The sequence below is a fragment of the Petaurus breviceps genome, unplaced genomic scaffold (assembly GCF_028583685.1).
Source record: "Petaurus breviceps papuanus isolate PSGF00001 unplaced genomic scaffold, PetGlider_PUasm1.0 90897, whole genome shotgun sequence".
NCBI classification, from domain to species: domain Eukaryota; kingdom Metazoa; phylum Chordata; class Mammalia; order Diprotodontia; family Petauridae; genus Petaurus; species Petaurus breviceps.
In genome coordinates, this window is record NW_027187374.1 from 3,281,348 (window position 1) to 3,297,694 (window position 16,347).

Consider the following 16,347-nt stretch of genomic DNA (forward strand, 5'->3'; position numbering starts at 1 on the left):
TATATATATATATATATATATATATATATATATATATATATATATATCCCTTCTCATATATCCCTCTTTCTTGCCCATTCATTCATTTTTTGGAGATCATTCCAACAAAATCAACTCACACCTATGCCCTCTTTTATGCAGACTCCTTCTACTTGCCCTAATAATGATAAAATTCTTAGCAGTTATATGTATTATCTTCCCATATAGGAATGTAAACAGTTTAACCTCATTGAGTCCCTTATTATTTCTCTTTCCTGTTTACCTTTTTATGCTTCTCTTGAGTCTTTCATTCTTCTGAGTTTGTTTTATTGTTTCTTGATTTCTCATGGAGTCATTAGCTTCCACTTGCCTAATTCTAATTTTTAAGGAATTATTTTCTTCAGTGAACTTTGTTCCTCCTTTTTCTTTTGGCCAATTCTGCTTTTTAAGAATTTCTTCAGTGGTTTTTTGTGTCCCTTTTAGCATTTGGCCTATTTTGTTTTTAAGGTATTATTTTCTTCAGTACTTTTTATGGTTTCTTTACCAAGTTGTTGATACTCTTTTCATAATTTTCTTTCATCACTCTTAATTATTTTCCCAGTATTTCCTTTACCACTCTTATCTTTTTCTTTAACTCTCCCAGAAATTTCTGTGGGGCTAGTGTTCAATCAGAATTTTTATTTAAGACTTTGCTTGTAGCTATTTTCACCCTATTGTCTTATTAGATTGTTTCTTGCTCCTCCCTACCACCATATTAAATTTTTATGGTCAAGTTATTTTTTTGTTGTTTGTTTATTTTTCCAGCCTATTTATTGAGTTTGAACTTGTTAAATATGGACTTGCTCTCCTGAGGGTGAGTAGATACAGTTTCAATCTGCAGGTTTTTTTCATGCTGCTTCAAAATTCCATTTAAGGCTTTATTTTAAAGTTGTTCAGAGGGAAATGTAAGAAGAGTTCATCTGGGTTGCTGTGTTTCTTCTGACATCTTCACTCCACGTCTATCTCCAATTCTAATTTTCAAGGAGTTATTTTATTTGGTAAGGTTTTATGATTCTTTTTCCAAAATATTAATTCTCTCTTAATATCTATGTTTCTCCTTAGCTTTCATTTTCATTCATGTATTTTATTCTACTGTTCACATTTTTTTTAAGCAATCAGGGTTAAGTAACTTGCTCAAGGTTACATGGCCAGTTATTTCTGGGTGTGGTGCTAAGAATCTGAGTCCAGATTTGATCCTCAGGTCATCCCGATGTTGGGGCCAGTGCTCTTACTTGCTGAGCCACCTGGCCGCCCCTAAGCAATTGGGGTTAAGTAACTTGCTCAAGTTTACACAGCTAGTTTTTTTGCATGTGTGAGGGTGTTAAGTGTCTGAGGCCGGAACCAAACTCGGGTCCTCCCAACTCTGGCACCAGCGCTTTACTCACTGTGCTGCCTAGCCAGTCATCACATTTGGTTTTTAAAATCATTTTTGTTCTTTAAAAAAAACACATACTCCTTTTTATTTCTTCTAGGATTTTTTGTTGCAAATGTGTCTGTAATGGTAATGGGGATTTGAAGATCTTCCCTGCCCCTTGTATTGGCAGTCAAACAGGTGCTTAGCACCTTGTTTCAAGTTCATGATTGTATCAAGTATTAAGATTCATAACTTGTGAATCCCACAGTGGGAGGAAGTTCCTGGTGTAACAGGAAGGGGTGTAACAGGGAGGAGCTAATACCATATATAAAGAAAAGCCCAAGCTAGAGAGACAGAATTGCTGAGAGAGAAAGAGAGAGAGAGAGAGAGAGAGAGAGAGAGAGAGAGAGAGAGAGAGAGAGAGAGAGAGAGAGAGAGAGAGAGAGAGAGAGAGGAGAGAGAGAGAGAGAGAGCACACAAGAGCAAGAGTAAGTAATTTGCTTTATATTTTCAGTCAGAGACTTTTAGGCCAGCATGCTTCCTGTAATGATGGAAAACCTAACATCATCTCTGCTACTGACTACTCCCACAGAGACTTGCCTTTTGTTTGAATGCCCTGCTAGGCATGGCATTTGTGATCAGCAGTGGTTATAATCAAGTTAGTACCCAAGATTTAAAGTGTAAATCAATGCATAACTGAAGATTATTTAGAAAAAAGGAGAATGTTATTTGGTCTGTTTTGGTCTGACCTTGCCTGACTCCTCATAATTTACTTTAATTATATCCGAAATCAAATAATTTCACTGATCAAATTATGCAAACTTAGAGTCACAGGGATAGATACCAATACCAACACAATAAAGCAGACTTTACAAGCTCACTGAGAAACATTTTATGCCACCAGCACTCACAATCACTATACCTTTCAAGGGAACAACTAATGGAAACCATCAACACCAAACAGCTCATCTCATTTCAAGCAAAGATAAACCTGAAGGGACTGTACAATATCCTTTGGGAAATGATGGATGCACTAGTTATGAATGGCAAATCATGTTCTTAAGTGCAAAAAGTGGATACAAAAATTTTGGCACCTATCCTTTTATAACCATTGAAAAATATAGTTTCAGGATACCTTTCTAGATTATGTATTACTGTCTAGAAATAGATTATTATCCATTAACATCATTAAAGAGTATTACTTTTAATGAATAGCAATCTCATTATAAATAATAATAATGTGGTGAATCTATAAAGAATGATAAAATTCTCAACTTGACACTAGGTCACAAACAGCATAGAAAATTTCATTTGGAAAAGAAATTACCTCATCATAAATACCCTTAGAATACGAACTGAATCTAATGACCATACCCCTTTGGTATCTTGTCCTTGGGACATTAATAATTTGCTTAGTGCCTCCTTCAGGTAAGTATCTTTTATATTACTTTCTACTACTAAGGTTTTATACTTCTTTTTCCAAGATATTAATTCTTTTCATATATTTTTTCTATTCTTTTCTATGTTTTCCATTCTTTATACTACTTTAAACAATAAAGAACATCATGCTTCTTCTGAAGAAAGTTGTTATTGTGCTAGCGCCATCATAAATGTCTTCTTAATAAGAGGAAACATTCTATATACAGTCACCTGAAAGCCTAAATATGTAGCACAAAGGCATAATGCCCACAGTTGAGCTAGATCATCTTCCTGTGACAAATTTTGTCACTAACTTGACAATTAGGACATCTACACACAGCAACAGAATTTATATGATTTGTTCTTAGAAGACAATGTAGACAAAAAAAAATCATGATAATTTAAATAAGCAAAAGGTGTTCATGACCATTTTACAAAGGTTAAGAAAGGAACTGTGGTATTAATAAAAGTCAAAGAAGATGTAAAGGAAGGTTGAAAAACTTGGAGATATGTAACAACTTGGTTTTGATGTGATAAATGTACTAGATTAAGGTAGAATAAACACTCAAACCTATTTTCTGAAAAAATCAGTTAAGAACATTCTAAATGACATAGAATTATTTCTGTGGATATGTTCTTGTATTTTCATAGTATATAATAAGTGCATAAATTGTTTCAAGAAACACAAGGAGAAACATTTCAATGAAAATGACAATCTATAAGTGTTGAATAATGAGAGAGAGGTCACATCACAAATCTCAAACCTCAAATCACTATCAAGACTTAAGGTGATGGAATATCATAGATGCAAACAGTAATTAACCTTGCCAATGCCTCCAGCACATCCCTGGCTATTATGGTGCATAAAAATATTTTGATACAAAAAGTATGTGTGAAAAATAATATATTTTGGAAAGTCACATGTTATCTTTGTTTAAAAAAAAATGTCAACCTTCATAGATTGGTTTTTATATTTAAATATCATGATGTAGGACTTCCAGGAACCAAAATAATGGAGTAAGCAGGAAATTGTCTCAACTCTCCCATATTAACCTCCACATAATCAGAAAAATAGTTCCCCAAATGAATCCTGAAACAGAAGAACAATCAAAAAGATGGGGCATAAGAATATTTTATCCCAATGAACTTGAAATGTCAGCAGGAAGGGTCTGTCTCACTCAGGTAAAAGATAAATGCAGTCCAGGACAGGAAGCATTTCAATAAGCCAGGAACAGTGCACCTAGGAAACCAACTAGGAAAACCAGTAGGAAGTCCTGAGTCCCAGTGTGGCAGAGCCAGGCAAACACCAACACTAAGACCTGACACATGCTTCAGTATAGCTAGGGAAATGGGCAGAGGCCAGCTTTGGGCCCTGCCATGTGTTTCAGTGTAGGCCTGGGGGAAACAGGTAGATGTCAATGCCTGGACCCACTCAGAGGCATAAGCAAATTGACAGACTCAAATGCCAGATCCCTTGACTTAAGCTATCACAGCCAGATGAAGAAGCAGCTGCTAGCGCCAGGACCTTCCATGTGCTTCATTGTAGTCCTAGGCAGATGCCAACACAGGGACATCCCCCAAAAAAGGTCTCAGAAAACACCAGTCATTAATATATTATGTACCATATAGACACCAACACTGGGACCTCAGCTCAGCAACACGTAAGCAGTCAGAACATCTATGGCCTCTGGAAGCATCAGCAAACCCTTCTCTAATCCCCTCAAAGCAGCATTAGACATGAGGAACCCTGTCGGCTTCAGGGCAACACCAGTGCAGCAGAAAGTAAACATCCAGGGCTTACAGTCCCTGACACAAGAGACTTGGGACAGTGCCCCTTCTGCCCCAGGAACAGAACTCAAATTTGAAAGAAAAAGCCTGGAAAAGATGAGCAAAAAACAAAAAAGAATCTGACTATAGAAAGTTATCATGGTGACAGAAAAGTGCAATACAAACTCAGAAGAGGTCAATCACATATAAACACTTACAGGCAAAGTCCCAAAGAAAAATTTGAATTGATCTCAAGTTCTGAAACAACCCATGGAAGGGCTCAAAAAGGAGCTTAAAAATAAAATAATAGACACAGAAGAAACATTGGGAAAAGAAATGGGAGAGATTTGAGAGAATTAAGAAAAAAAGAGTGAATATCTTGGAAAAAGATAATAACTCCTTAAAAAGGTAGTATTGTGGGGTGGCTAGGTGATGCAGTGAGTAAGAGCACTGGCCCTGGAGTTAGGAGGACCTGGGATTGGTTACAGCCTCAGATACTTAACACACACACACACACACACACACACACACACACACATGCACGCACACACACAAAACTGGCCATGTAACTTTGAGCAAGTTACTTAACCCCAATTGCTTTAAAAAAAAGTAGTATTGGTCAAATGGAAAAGGAGGTACAAAAATCCAAAGAAGAAAACAACCCCTTTTTAGAAGTTCAACTGGCAAAATGAAAAAGGCAATACAAAAGCTAACTGAAGAAAATAATTCTTTAAAAATTAGTATTGAACAAATGGAAGCTAGTTACTATATGAGACATGAAGAATCAATCAAACAGATTCAAAAGAAAGGAAAAAAGATGAAAATGCAAAATACCTCATTAAAAAAAACTACTGACATGGAAAATAGGTCCAGGAGAGATAATGTAAGAATCACAGCACTAGCTGAAAGCCATAATCAAAAGGAGGTCCTGGACAACATCTTTCAAGAAATTATCAATGAAAACTAGTCTGATAGCCTAGAAACAGAGGTCAAAATAGGTATTGAGAGAATCCACCAACCACCTCCAGACAGAGATCCTGAAATGAAAACTCTAAGGAATATTATAGCCAAATTTCAGAACTATCAGGTCAAGGGAAAATACTGCAAATGACCAGAAAGAAATAATTCATATATTGGGGAGCCAGAGTCAGAATTACACAGGACTTATTGCAACATGACATTCCAGAAGGCAAAAAATCTAGGACTTCAACCAAGATTTACCTACCAAGAAAAATTAAGCATGATACTTCAAGGTGAAAAATGGTAATTCAATGAAATAGAAGGATTTCAAGCTTTCATAAAGAGATCAGAACTAAACAAAAAAAATTGATCTCATAATATCAAGACTCAAGGGAAACATAAAAAGGAAAAAGAAAACATAAGGGATTTAATAGATCTAAACTGTTTACATCCCTCCATGGGAAGATGATGTATGTAGTTCTCAAAAACTGCACCACCAACAGTACTTTGATGGAATATTCATAGACAAAGGGTATGAGTATAAGATGAATTTGATAGAATGACATAAAATTTAATTAAGGGATGAGAAAGAGGATTGCACTGCATGCAGAAGAAAGGGAGAGATAAAACAGTAAATTATTTCACTTGGAGAGGCATGAAAGAGTTATTACAGTGAACAGGAAGATGGGAGGGTGGGCAGTGGGTATCACATGAACCTTACTCTCATCATAATTAGCTCAAAGAAGGAAAAATATACACAATCAGCTGAATATAGAAATCTGTATTACCTGACAGGGAAGTAGGAGGTGAGGAAACTAAGTAAGGAGAGAGTGAATGACTGAAGAGAAGGCAGATCAGGGAAGGTGGTAGACAGAATCAAAATGCTGATGAGGAGTGAAAGGGCAAAAGAAGAGAGAGGACAAATGGGAAGAAAAATAGGACCGAGGAAAGTACATAGTTAGTAATCATTACTATAAGTATGAATGGGAAAAACTCTCCCTCAAAATGAAAGTGGATATCAGAGTACATCAAAAAACAGAATTCCACAATATATTCTTCATGAGAAATACATCTGAAGCAGAGAGACATACATAGAGCAACAGGAAGGGGCCAAAGCAGAATTTATTATGCTTCAGGTATGGTTAAAAAAAAAGTCTGGGATACCAATCCTAATCTCAGAAAAAGCAAAAGCAAAAGTAGATCTAATTAAAAGAAAAAAGTAGGGGTGGCTAGGTGGCACAGTGAATAGAGCACCAGACCTGGAGTCAGGAGGACCTGAATTCAAATCCAGCCTCAGACACTTAACACTTACTAGCTGTGTGACCTTGGGCAAGTCACTTAACCCCAATTGCTCGGCCTTCTTCCCTCCAAAAAGAAAAATAAAAAAAAGAAAAAAGAAAAGAAAAAAAAGAAAAAAGTCAAGAAACTATATCATACTAAAAGGTACCATAGACAATGAAGTAATATCAGTACTAAACATATATGCACTAAGTTGTATAGAATCCAGATTCTTAAAGGAGAAGTTAAGTGAGTTACAGGAAGAAATAGATAGCAAAACTATACTACTGGGGAAGCTCAACTGTCCCCTCTCAGAATTTGATAAATACAACCAAAAAATAAACAAGAATAAAGTTGAGGGGGTGAATATAATATTAGAAAAGTTAGAAATAACAAACCTTTGAAGAAAACTGAATGGGAACAGTGAAGAATATACATTTTTCTCAGCCACATGTGGCACAAAATTGATCATGTATTAAGGTATAACAATCTCAAAATCAAATGTAGAAAGGTAGTAATACTAAATGTATCCTTTTCAGATCATAATGCAATAAAAATTATATTCCACAAAGGGTAGTGGATGGACTAAAATTTAGTTGGAAAGTAAATTATCTAAACCTAAAGAATATGTGGCTCAAAGAACAAATCATAGAAACAATCTATAATTTCATTACAGAGAAATATAACAATGACACAACATAACAAAACTTATGAGATACAGCCAAAGCAGTATTAAAGGAAAATTCATTTCTCTAAATTATTTTTTTTCAAATGCTTTATTAACTTCTGGTTTATATCATTCATTTCCTCCAGATTTTGAGTTACAATTTTTCCACATTTTTCCCCTACCCACCACCCCAAAATAGAGGTCCTGCAGGATAGCCCCTCCTCCAATCTGCTCTCTCCCATATCTTCTCTCATACCCCCTTTGACTTTTCCAGTAGGGTATGGTGGATCTCTATGCCCCAATGCCTGTATAACTTATTTCTCAATTACATGTAAAATATTATTAATAATAGTATTTATATATTTTTAAACATTTGATTTTAAAACTTTGAATTCCAGATTCATTCCCTTCCTCCCTTGTTACCCATCTTTACTGGGAAGATAAGGATTCAGTATAGGTTGTACATGTATAGGTATGCAAAACATTACCATAGTAGATATTCTCTAAATTCTTACATTAATAAAATAAAGAAAGAGCAGACCAGAGGCGGCCAGGTAGCACAGTGAGGAAGAACACCACCCCAGAGTCGGAATGACCTGGGATCGAATCCGGGCTCAGATACTTAGCACCCACCCAGAAACACCTGGCCATGTAACCTTGAGCAAGTTACTTAACCCCAATTGCTTAGGGGTGGCCAGGTGGCACAGTGAGTAAGAGCACCAGCCCCAGAGTTGGGGTGACCTGGGATTGAATCTGGGCTCTGATACTTAGCACCACACCCAGAAATAACTGGCTGTATAACCTTGAGCCAGTTACTTAACCCAATTGCTTAAAAAAAAAAAAAGAAAGAGAAGACCAAAGGATATGAACAGGCAGTTCTCAGAGGAAGAAATTAAAGATATGCATATGAAAAATGCTCTAAATCACTATTGATCAGAGAAATGCAAATCAAAACAACTCTGAGGTACCACATCTCACCAGTCAGATTGGCTAAGATGACAAAACAGGAAAATGATAAATGCTGGAGAGGATGTGGAAAAATTGGAACACTAATAGACTGCTGGTGGAGTTGTGAACTGATCCAACCATTCTGGAGAGCAATCTGGAACTATGCCCAAAGGGTACAAGTAATTTCCTATCCTTTGACCCAACAGTACCACTTCTAGGGTTATATCCCAAATAGATCATAGAAGCAGGAGGAAGACCCATATGTACAAAAATATTTACAGCAGCTCTTTTGTGGTAGCAAAGAGTTGGAAATCAAGGGGATGCCCATCAATTGGGGAATGGCTAAATAATAGAATATTATTGTGCCACAAGAAACAAAGAGCATTTCTACCTGGAGAGGCTTATACAAACTGATGCTGAGTGAGAAGATCAGAACCAGGAAAAATTTGTACATAATTACAGATACAAAATATGTGTGATGACCAACTTTGATAGACTGGACTCTTCTCAAAAAATGCAGGGCTATAAATAAACTCTAAAAGACTCACGATGGAGAGAGATGTCTACATTCAGAGAAAGAACTATAAAGAACAGAGTTTGAATGAAGATTGAAGCAAATTACCTGCTCTGTTTTTTTCTTGTTTGGTTCAGTTTCATTTCCTCTTTCCCATTGTTCATGCCATCCAATACAATCCTTCTTTATAACCTGACCAATGTTTAATGTGAAATTATCTGCAGATCCTATACGTGAGTATATGCCACCATGGGGAGTGGAAGGGGAGGGAGGGGGAGAAAATTTGAAACTCAAAGAACTGGGGAACTGAATCTTGTAAACTCAAAGTAAACAAACAAATTAATAAAGACAAAAAAAAGAGCAGATCAATGAATTGGGAATGAACCAGAAAACAACACTAGAAAAAGAATTAATTAAAATCTCCAGTTGAGCACTCAATTGGAAATACTGAAAACCAAAAGTGAAATAAATAAAATTGAAAGTAATAAAACTATTGAGCTAATAAATAAAACTAGGAGCTGGTTTTATGGGGGGAAAACAATAAGACAGGTAAACCATTGTTTAATTTGATTTAAAAAAAGAAGAAAACCAAATATCCAGTATCAAAAATGAAAAGGGTAAAACAACCACCAATGAAGAAGAAAGTAAAGCTATCATTAGAAAATATTTTGTCCAATTATATGCCATTAAATACAACAATGTGAGTGAATTCATTGAATATTTTTGGAAATATAAATTACCCAGATCAAATTATGAGGATATAGAATACCTAACAACCCTATTTTAAGAAAAAAAATTAACAAGCCATCAATGAACTCTCTTAGAAAAGAATCCCCAGGGCCAGACTGGTTCACAGAAACCTTCTACCAAATATTTAGGGCACAATTAATACCAATACTATATAATCTATTTGTGGAAATAGAAAAAAAAGGAGTCCTACCAAATTCCTTTTATGACACAAATCTTGTGCTGATACCTAAATAAGGAAGAGATAAAACTGAGAAAGAAAACTATAAACAAATTTATCTAATAAATATTCATGCAAACATTTTAAATAAAATTCTAGTAAGGAGATTACAGCAATAAAAAAGGGATTTATACCAGGAATGCAGGGCTGGATCAATATTAGAAAAAACTATCAACATATTTGACCATATCAATAACAAAACCAACAGAAATTCTGCAATTATCTTAAGAGAATGCTGAAAAAGCTTTTTATAAAATACAATACCCATTCCTACTGAAAATCCTAGAGGGCATAGGAATAAATAGAGCATTCTTTAAAATGTTAAGCAGTATCTATTTAAAACCATCAGCAAACATTATTCACAATGGGGATAAATTAGAAGCCTTCCCAATAAGATCATGGGTGAAGCAAGGATGCCCATTACCACCACTATTATTCAATATAATATTTAAAATATTAGGAGAGGATTCTGGGAAGATAGTGGAGTAGTTCAGAAAATTCCAGTTCTATGTATTTCTCCCACAAAGAAGATAAAATAGCACCTTAATTTAAATGTAGAGTTGCAAAAATAAACAAGAGTTTGGGAAGAACAGTAGTCCTCCTGGGACAACCAGAGAAGACCTGAAAAAAATCACAGGACTGAGGTTTGTTCCCTGCAAAGTGGAAATACCTCTAGGCTAGTTCCTCTAAACAGCAAGTGGCAAACCCTGGGGCTAGCTGGGTTGGGAAGTAATCATGACCTTATCCACAGGAATTTTCACCTCCCAGACAGTGTAGAGAATCATGTCTTGAGTGGGGAAAGATTTATGGAACTTCTGCTGATAAAGATTGCCAGATTCAGTTGTGCTGTCAACTTAGCTCTGGGCAAAAAGGAACCATCATATATTCAGTGGGTGCAGAAGCAGAGGGGCAGGGATGCTGCTGGCTGTGTGCACTTACAGCAGCACAGAGTTCTTGGTTTCAGTTCCAGGCAAGAGGAGAGAACTGGAGGAAAACCTGAAGCCAGAGGCACTATCCCCTGTACTTCAGGATGAGGTGTGATTATACAAATTAGCTGATATATTTTTTTTTAATGAGCAGGCACCACATCCAGAGAAAGAACTGTGGAGTTCAAATGCAGAGTGGAGCAGACTATTTTCTTTTTCTTTTGTTTTTTTTTTCCTTTCTCATGGTTCTTCCCATATATTCTAATTCTTCTATACAACATGACTAATATGAAAATATATTTAATAGGAATGTATATGTAGAGCCTATATAAGACTGCATGGCCTCTTGGGGAGGAAGGACAAAAGGGAAGAAATTTTAAAACTTATGGAAGTGAATGTTAAAAATTGAAAATAAATAAATTAACTTAAAAATGAAATAAAGTAAAAATGACTAGGCAAAGGAAAAAGACCCCAACTATAGAAAGTTGCTATGGGAATAAAGAAGACCTGAACTCATCTTTAGGGGAGGATACTGAAGCAAAAAAAGCCTCTCTTACCATAAAGAGTAACATTAAATGGTCTTCTGCCCAAAAAGAGTTCATAGAAGAACTTAAAAAAGAATCTAAAAATCAAATGAGAGAGATTAAGGGAAAATTTAAAAAAAAAATAAGAACAATCCAAGAAAAAGAGGAAGATTAGGAAAAGAAAGTCAACCAATTAGAGGAGATCCAGAATATTAAAGAAGAAAATGAGAATTGGGAAGGGGAAGCCAGCTAAGTTATGAGATCAAGAAATAATATAACAAAATCTAAAGAATGAAAAATTAGAAGAGAATGTAAAATATATCATAATAAAAACAACTAATCTGGAGAATAGATCAAGAAGAGGAAACATAAGAATAATCAGACTACCTAAAAGGCATGATACAAAAAGAATCTTGATATAATAATAAAAGAAATAATTAAAGTATTAGAAAGTAGAAATAGAAAAGTATCTACCAATCTTAACCTGAAAGGGATCCTACAAGGAAAATCCACAAGAATATCATAGTCAAATTCCAAAAACTCCAGCTCAAGGATAAAAATATTATGAGTGACAAGGAAAAAAACAATTCAAATATGGCAGAGCCACAATTAGTATTGCACAAGCCTAGTAGCAATAACATTAAAAGACTACATATCTTGGAACACTGTATATAAAAGAGCAAAAGAAGTACAGTATGGGCAACTAGGTGGTGCAGTCCATCAAGGAGCCTATATTCTTGTACATGATATAATGTCTGAACAGACAGGTAAATATAAAATAATTTGATGGGGAAGAGAACACTAAGAAAATGAGTGACATTTAATTATCTCTCAAAGATGATTGAAACACAAAATCTCATTATTCTTGATTTTTGCTCAAAATATTTTAAAAATTAATTTCAAATATATCAATATAATATTGAAACCAAATAAGGGATAAGTCACAACATAAGATGAAACTATGAATAAAGAATGATATTGTCTAATAAAGTCTCTTCTCAGCAATTACAGTAAGACAATATGATTAGCAAGACCAAAATATCTTCATCTGTAGAAGATCAGATGAAACTAATACTAATATAATGTTCACTGGGTACTCACACAACTTCTATATTCATGGAAGTCTGCTCAGTAGATTGAAGTGGAAAAAAATAATTTGGCTGTATAACCACCAGGTGTTGCTGTAGAGTCCTAGGGTGGTTGGTTATTTTAAAATGTCTAATATATAAATGAATACCACTGGAGTCTTTTTCTCTCTACCCCATTCATGCCCTCACTGACTGTGTTACACAATTTTCAGTGGCTCAGTGACTGGAATCCCAGTTCCATATAACCACTTAACCTCAGATTAACTTTTGTAAAGGGATATATACTTCAAAGATATATAGCAAGACAAACATTTTCCCCAAGATTTTAAGGGCATGATTCCCTATAAAATACTTTGGCCTCTGGGGATTGGGGGCATTAAGCACAGCATTTGGCTCAGTTGCTACACAGCATTAATTTCACAAAGTTCAAGTCTAAAGATTTCTACTGAGCCCAAGCCTTTTCTTCTTAGGGAATCACTGCTGGGCTGGCTGCAACAAGCAGCCTGGATTCCAAGGCTCCCAAAGTGGATGAATTTAGGACATTTTAACAATGATTACAGTTCTGTCTATTCAGTTAATGGGAAAAGGATGGTCCCATTCATGTGGTACTCCAACAAAAAGTGTTCATTCAGGCTCTAGACCTTTATATCTAGAAATCAGTTCCTTGGTTTCTTTCACATAGATGACATCATTTTAGGTGACCTAGGCATGCATGAAACATCTATTACAAATGTAATTGCAATATCGTTGTTTTTCAAGAAATTATATATAGAGGACGTCAACATGTATGTTGATGCTCCACATATGCTAGTGCCCACTCTTCTGACAGCTAACTGCCACATCTGCTTCCCTTAACTGGAAGGAAAGAAGGAAGGAAATAAACACTTGTTAAGCATCTGCTATGTATCAGACACTGTGCAAAGTGTTTTGCAAATATCTCATTTGATCCTCACAACAATCCTAGTAAATTATATTATCCTCCTCTTACAATTGGGAAAACTGAGGCAGACAAAAGTTAATGACTTGCTCAGAGTCACAAAACTTCTAAGTGTAGCCAATTTTAAACTCAGGTCCCTGATTCCAAGCCCAGTGCTCTATCCACTGCATCATCTAGCCACTTTCTTAGCTACTACTGGTGCCTGATGACCCTGGCCATCACTGCTGAGCCATGTTCATGCTTGCTGCCTCATGGGCAGTGCCACTGGGACCTATGTCTGAGTCTACCTCCACCCTTCCTCCCAAAGAAAGCTAAAGCAGGACAAGTGCCACCACTAAAGCCTGAGCTTTTCTATCCCATGCTGGGATAATGTCAGCCATAATTTCACTACTGCTACCATATGCCTGAATACTATTCCTCAGCTACTGCTGGAGTCAGACTCTATCTACTCTCATGGCAGGACTTACCCTGCTCCTCTATGTAGAGAATTGCAATGGGTCTGTGCTGCCACTAGTCTCCTGTACTTGGCAGAAGTACTAAAGGAGCTGACTCTATCCTCCCATCTTGTAACCAGGTGTTAAAGTTCAGAGTTTCACTGTTCCTGACTGGTCCACCATAACTGATGAGGTCAGGAAACCCCAGAGGCTTCTGGGTGACCATGCTAGAGGCTGTGTTTCCCTTCTTAACAGAGCTCATTGTCTTCAGTGTTGAAAGTTCTTCATGATACTAATCTGCCTCTACTGAGTGACATAGGAATACCTGAACATCTCAGGTTTACATGGCTAGCATCAAGATTATGAATGCCCAGTTCAGGATTACCAGCCTATGCTAAGGAAAAGACAAAGAAAACTAAGCAAAACAACACAACATAATAATGCCAGATTCTTCCTGGCCAGTAATGTGCTTTATTATCTATGTGCAAGCAGTATCCATTTTAGGAGTGATGGTAGGGGAATATTCCTGGTGTTTCAGCTCTTTAGGGCCCCTTACTAGAAATTCCAGAGAGAAATAGTCATTCTTCACAATCACAGTTTAGGGATCAGAGTGGAAACTTTTTGGAGTGAAGATGTATTCCTTCCAGTTCTCACAAAGTGACTGAGAATCAATTTGTCCATTTCCAAGTTATAACCAAAGGACAATTAAGTATTATTCTTAAACGTGCTTTCTCCTAAGGCTTATACCCAAGAATAAAAAGAAAAAAAGTTGAGTCTGCAGGGTTCTGGTTGGTTTCTAAAATAAGAAATTCGCAAAATCAAGCAAAGATAAATAAGGATAGTTTCTTTAGCACTGGTCTTAGACAAACTGAAAATTTCAGGGACAGATTTTGGTATGTATTCTCTCACTGTTGGAATCCCACAAAACACAGTCCTCAATGACTGGCTATAAGGAATACTTGTTCAGCTACATTTTACCACATTCAAAAAGCCATTCTAAACCACCTTTTTCTCAGACCACAGCCATCATTGAAGGCAGAAATCATTGTGGAAAAGGAGCCCACCTTCCTCATTATCACCAGCAACAGCAACTGACCAACTGCCACCAACTGAAGATGAAGCCCTGGGAGGGAGAGTACCTCCTAAAATAAAATGAAACTCTCTGGTCCTACTTCCATCTCTCACAGTCATCATCCAAGGAAGTAACTCCTGGGAAGAGGTCAACCATCCCCATCGACTGTTATTCAATTGCTACCCACAGGCTAGACAAGCCAGCTTAGCTGAAACAGCAGGTTAGATCACCTCCACCACCTTGACAACCGTTTCTCTTCAGATTGTGATTGATTCTGCCCAGGACTCTGAATCGAAGACCCTTTGGAACATTAATGCTTCCAGTCCAGGACCTGCAGGCATAATTCTGAAAAGATGTCTTTACTGAGAGGTAGCCTGGCAACTGCTTCTGCAGGTTCTATAGAACAGCTACTGAAGAACCAGCAAAGGACATTTTTGTCATCAAAGTTCTTAGCACTGTCAAATGGTTTGACATCAGAAACTGACAAAATTTTATCAATGGTACTGACATTAAAAATAAGGCTAATTACCATCTATTTTGCTCCTATGTTTGAGGCAGTTAGGTGGTATAGTATATAGAGCCCTGGATCTGGTGTCAGAAAGACTTGAGTTCGTTGACATTTACAAGCTTTGTGACCTTGGGCAAGTTCTTAACCTCTATGTACCTCTTACCTGTAAAATGGGAATAATAATAACCCCTACCTCCCAGGGTTGTTGTGAATGTCAAATGAGATAATATTCTAAAAATGCTTAGCACAGGGTGTGGCACACAGTGACCTCTTAATAAACACTTGTTTCTTTCTTTCCTTCCTTTGGGAAAGTTCCATTTCACTTACAGCTGAAACCTATTTTGTTTCCCTCATCAGAATGTGAGCTCCTTGAGACTGTCTCTCCCAACTCCACTCCATCCTCAAGTAAACTGTGAGTGATATTTCAAAATCACAAGACTATATTACCACTTCTTGCACCAGTCCCCAAACTCTCAATGGCTTCCTATCTATCACCTCTCAGATTAAATATAAAATCCTGTCATCCAAAGCCCTTTATAGCTTTCTCCCACTAACATCTTTCCCAGTCTTCCTATAGCTTACACTCCCTAAGTATATATCTAATCTTTGATCCAGTGACAATGACCTCCTTGCTGGTCCTCACATAAGACTCTACCATCTCCATATTCCAAATATTTTCACTCACTGGCCCCCATGCCTGGAATTTCTGGCTTCCCTGACTTCCTTCAAGTTCTAGCTAAAATCTTACCTTCTACAGGATGCTTTTCATAGTCCCTCTTAATTCTAGGGTTTTCCTTCTTTTGATTATTTCATATTATCCTGTATTACTCATTTGCATGTAGTTGCTTCCATGTTGTCTCTCCCATTAAATTGTGAGATTGAAAGTAGTAGCTGGTTTTTGCATGATCTTTTTATCTCTAGCATTAGCACCTAGTGAGTAATAAATAAATGTTTAGACTGACCCTG

The 16,347-nt window shown here is 36.5% G+C and overlaps 1 protein-coding gene across 1 annotated transcript in view; it reads right to left on the reverse strand.

Moving 5' to 3' along the window:
- The window catches only part of DSCAM (DS cell adhesion molecule), an 870,593-nt gene that overhangs the window by 522,745 nt on the left and 331,501 nt on the right, over positions 1 to 16,347 (reverse strand). The window lies entirely within an intron of this gene.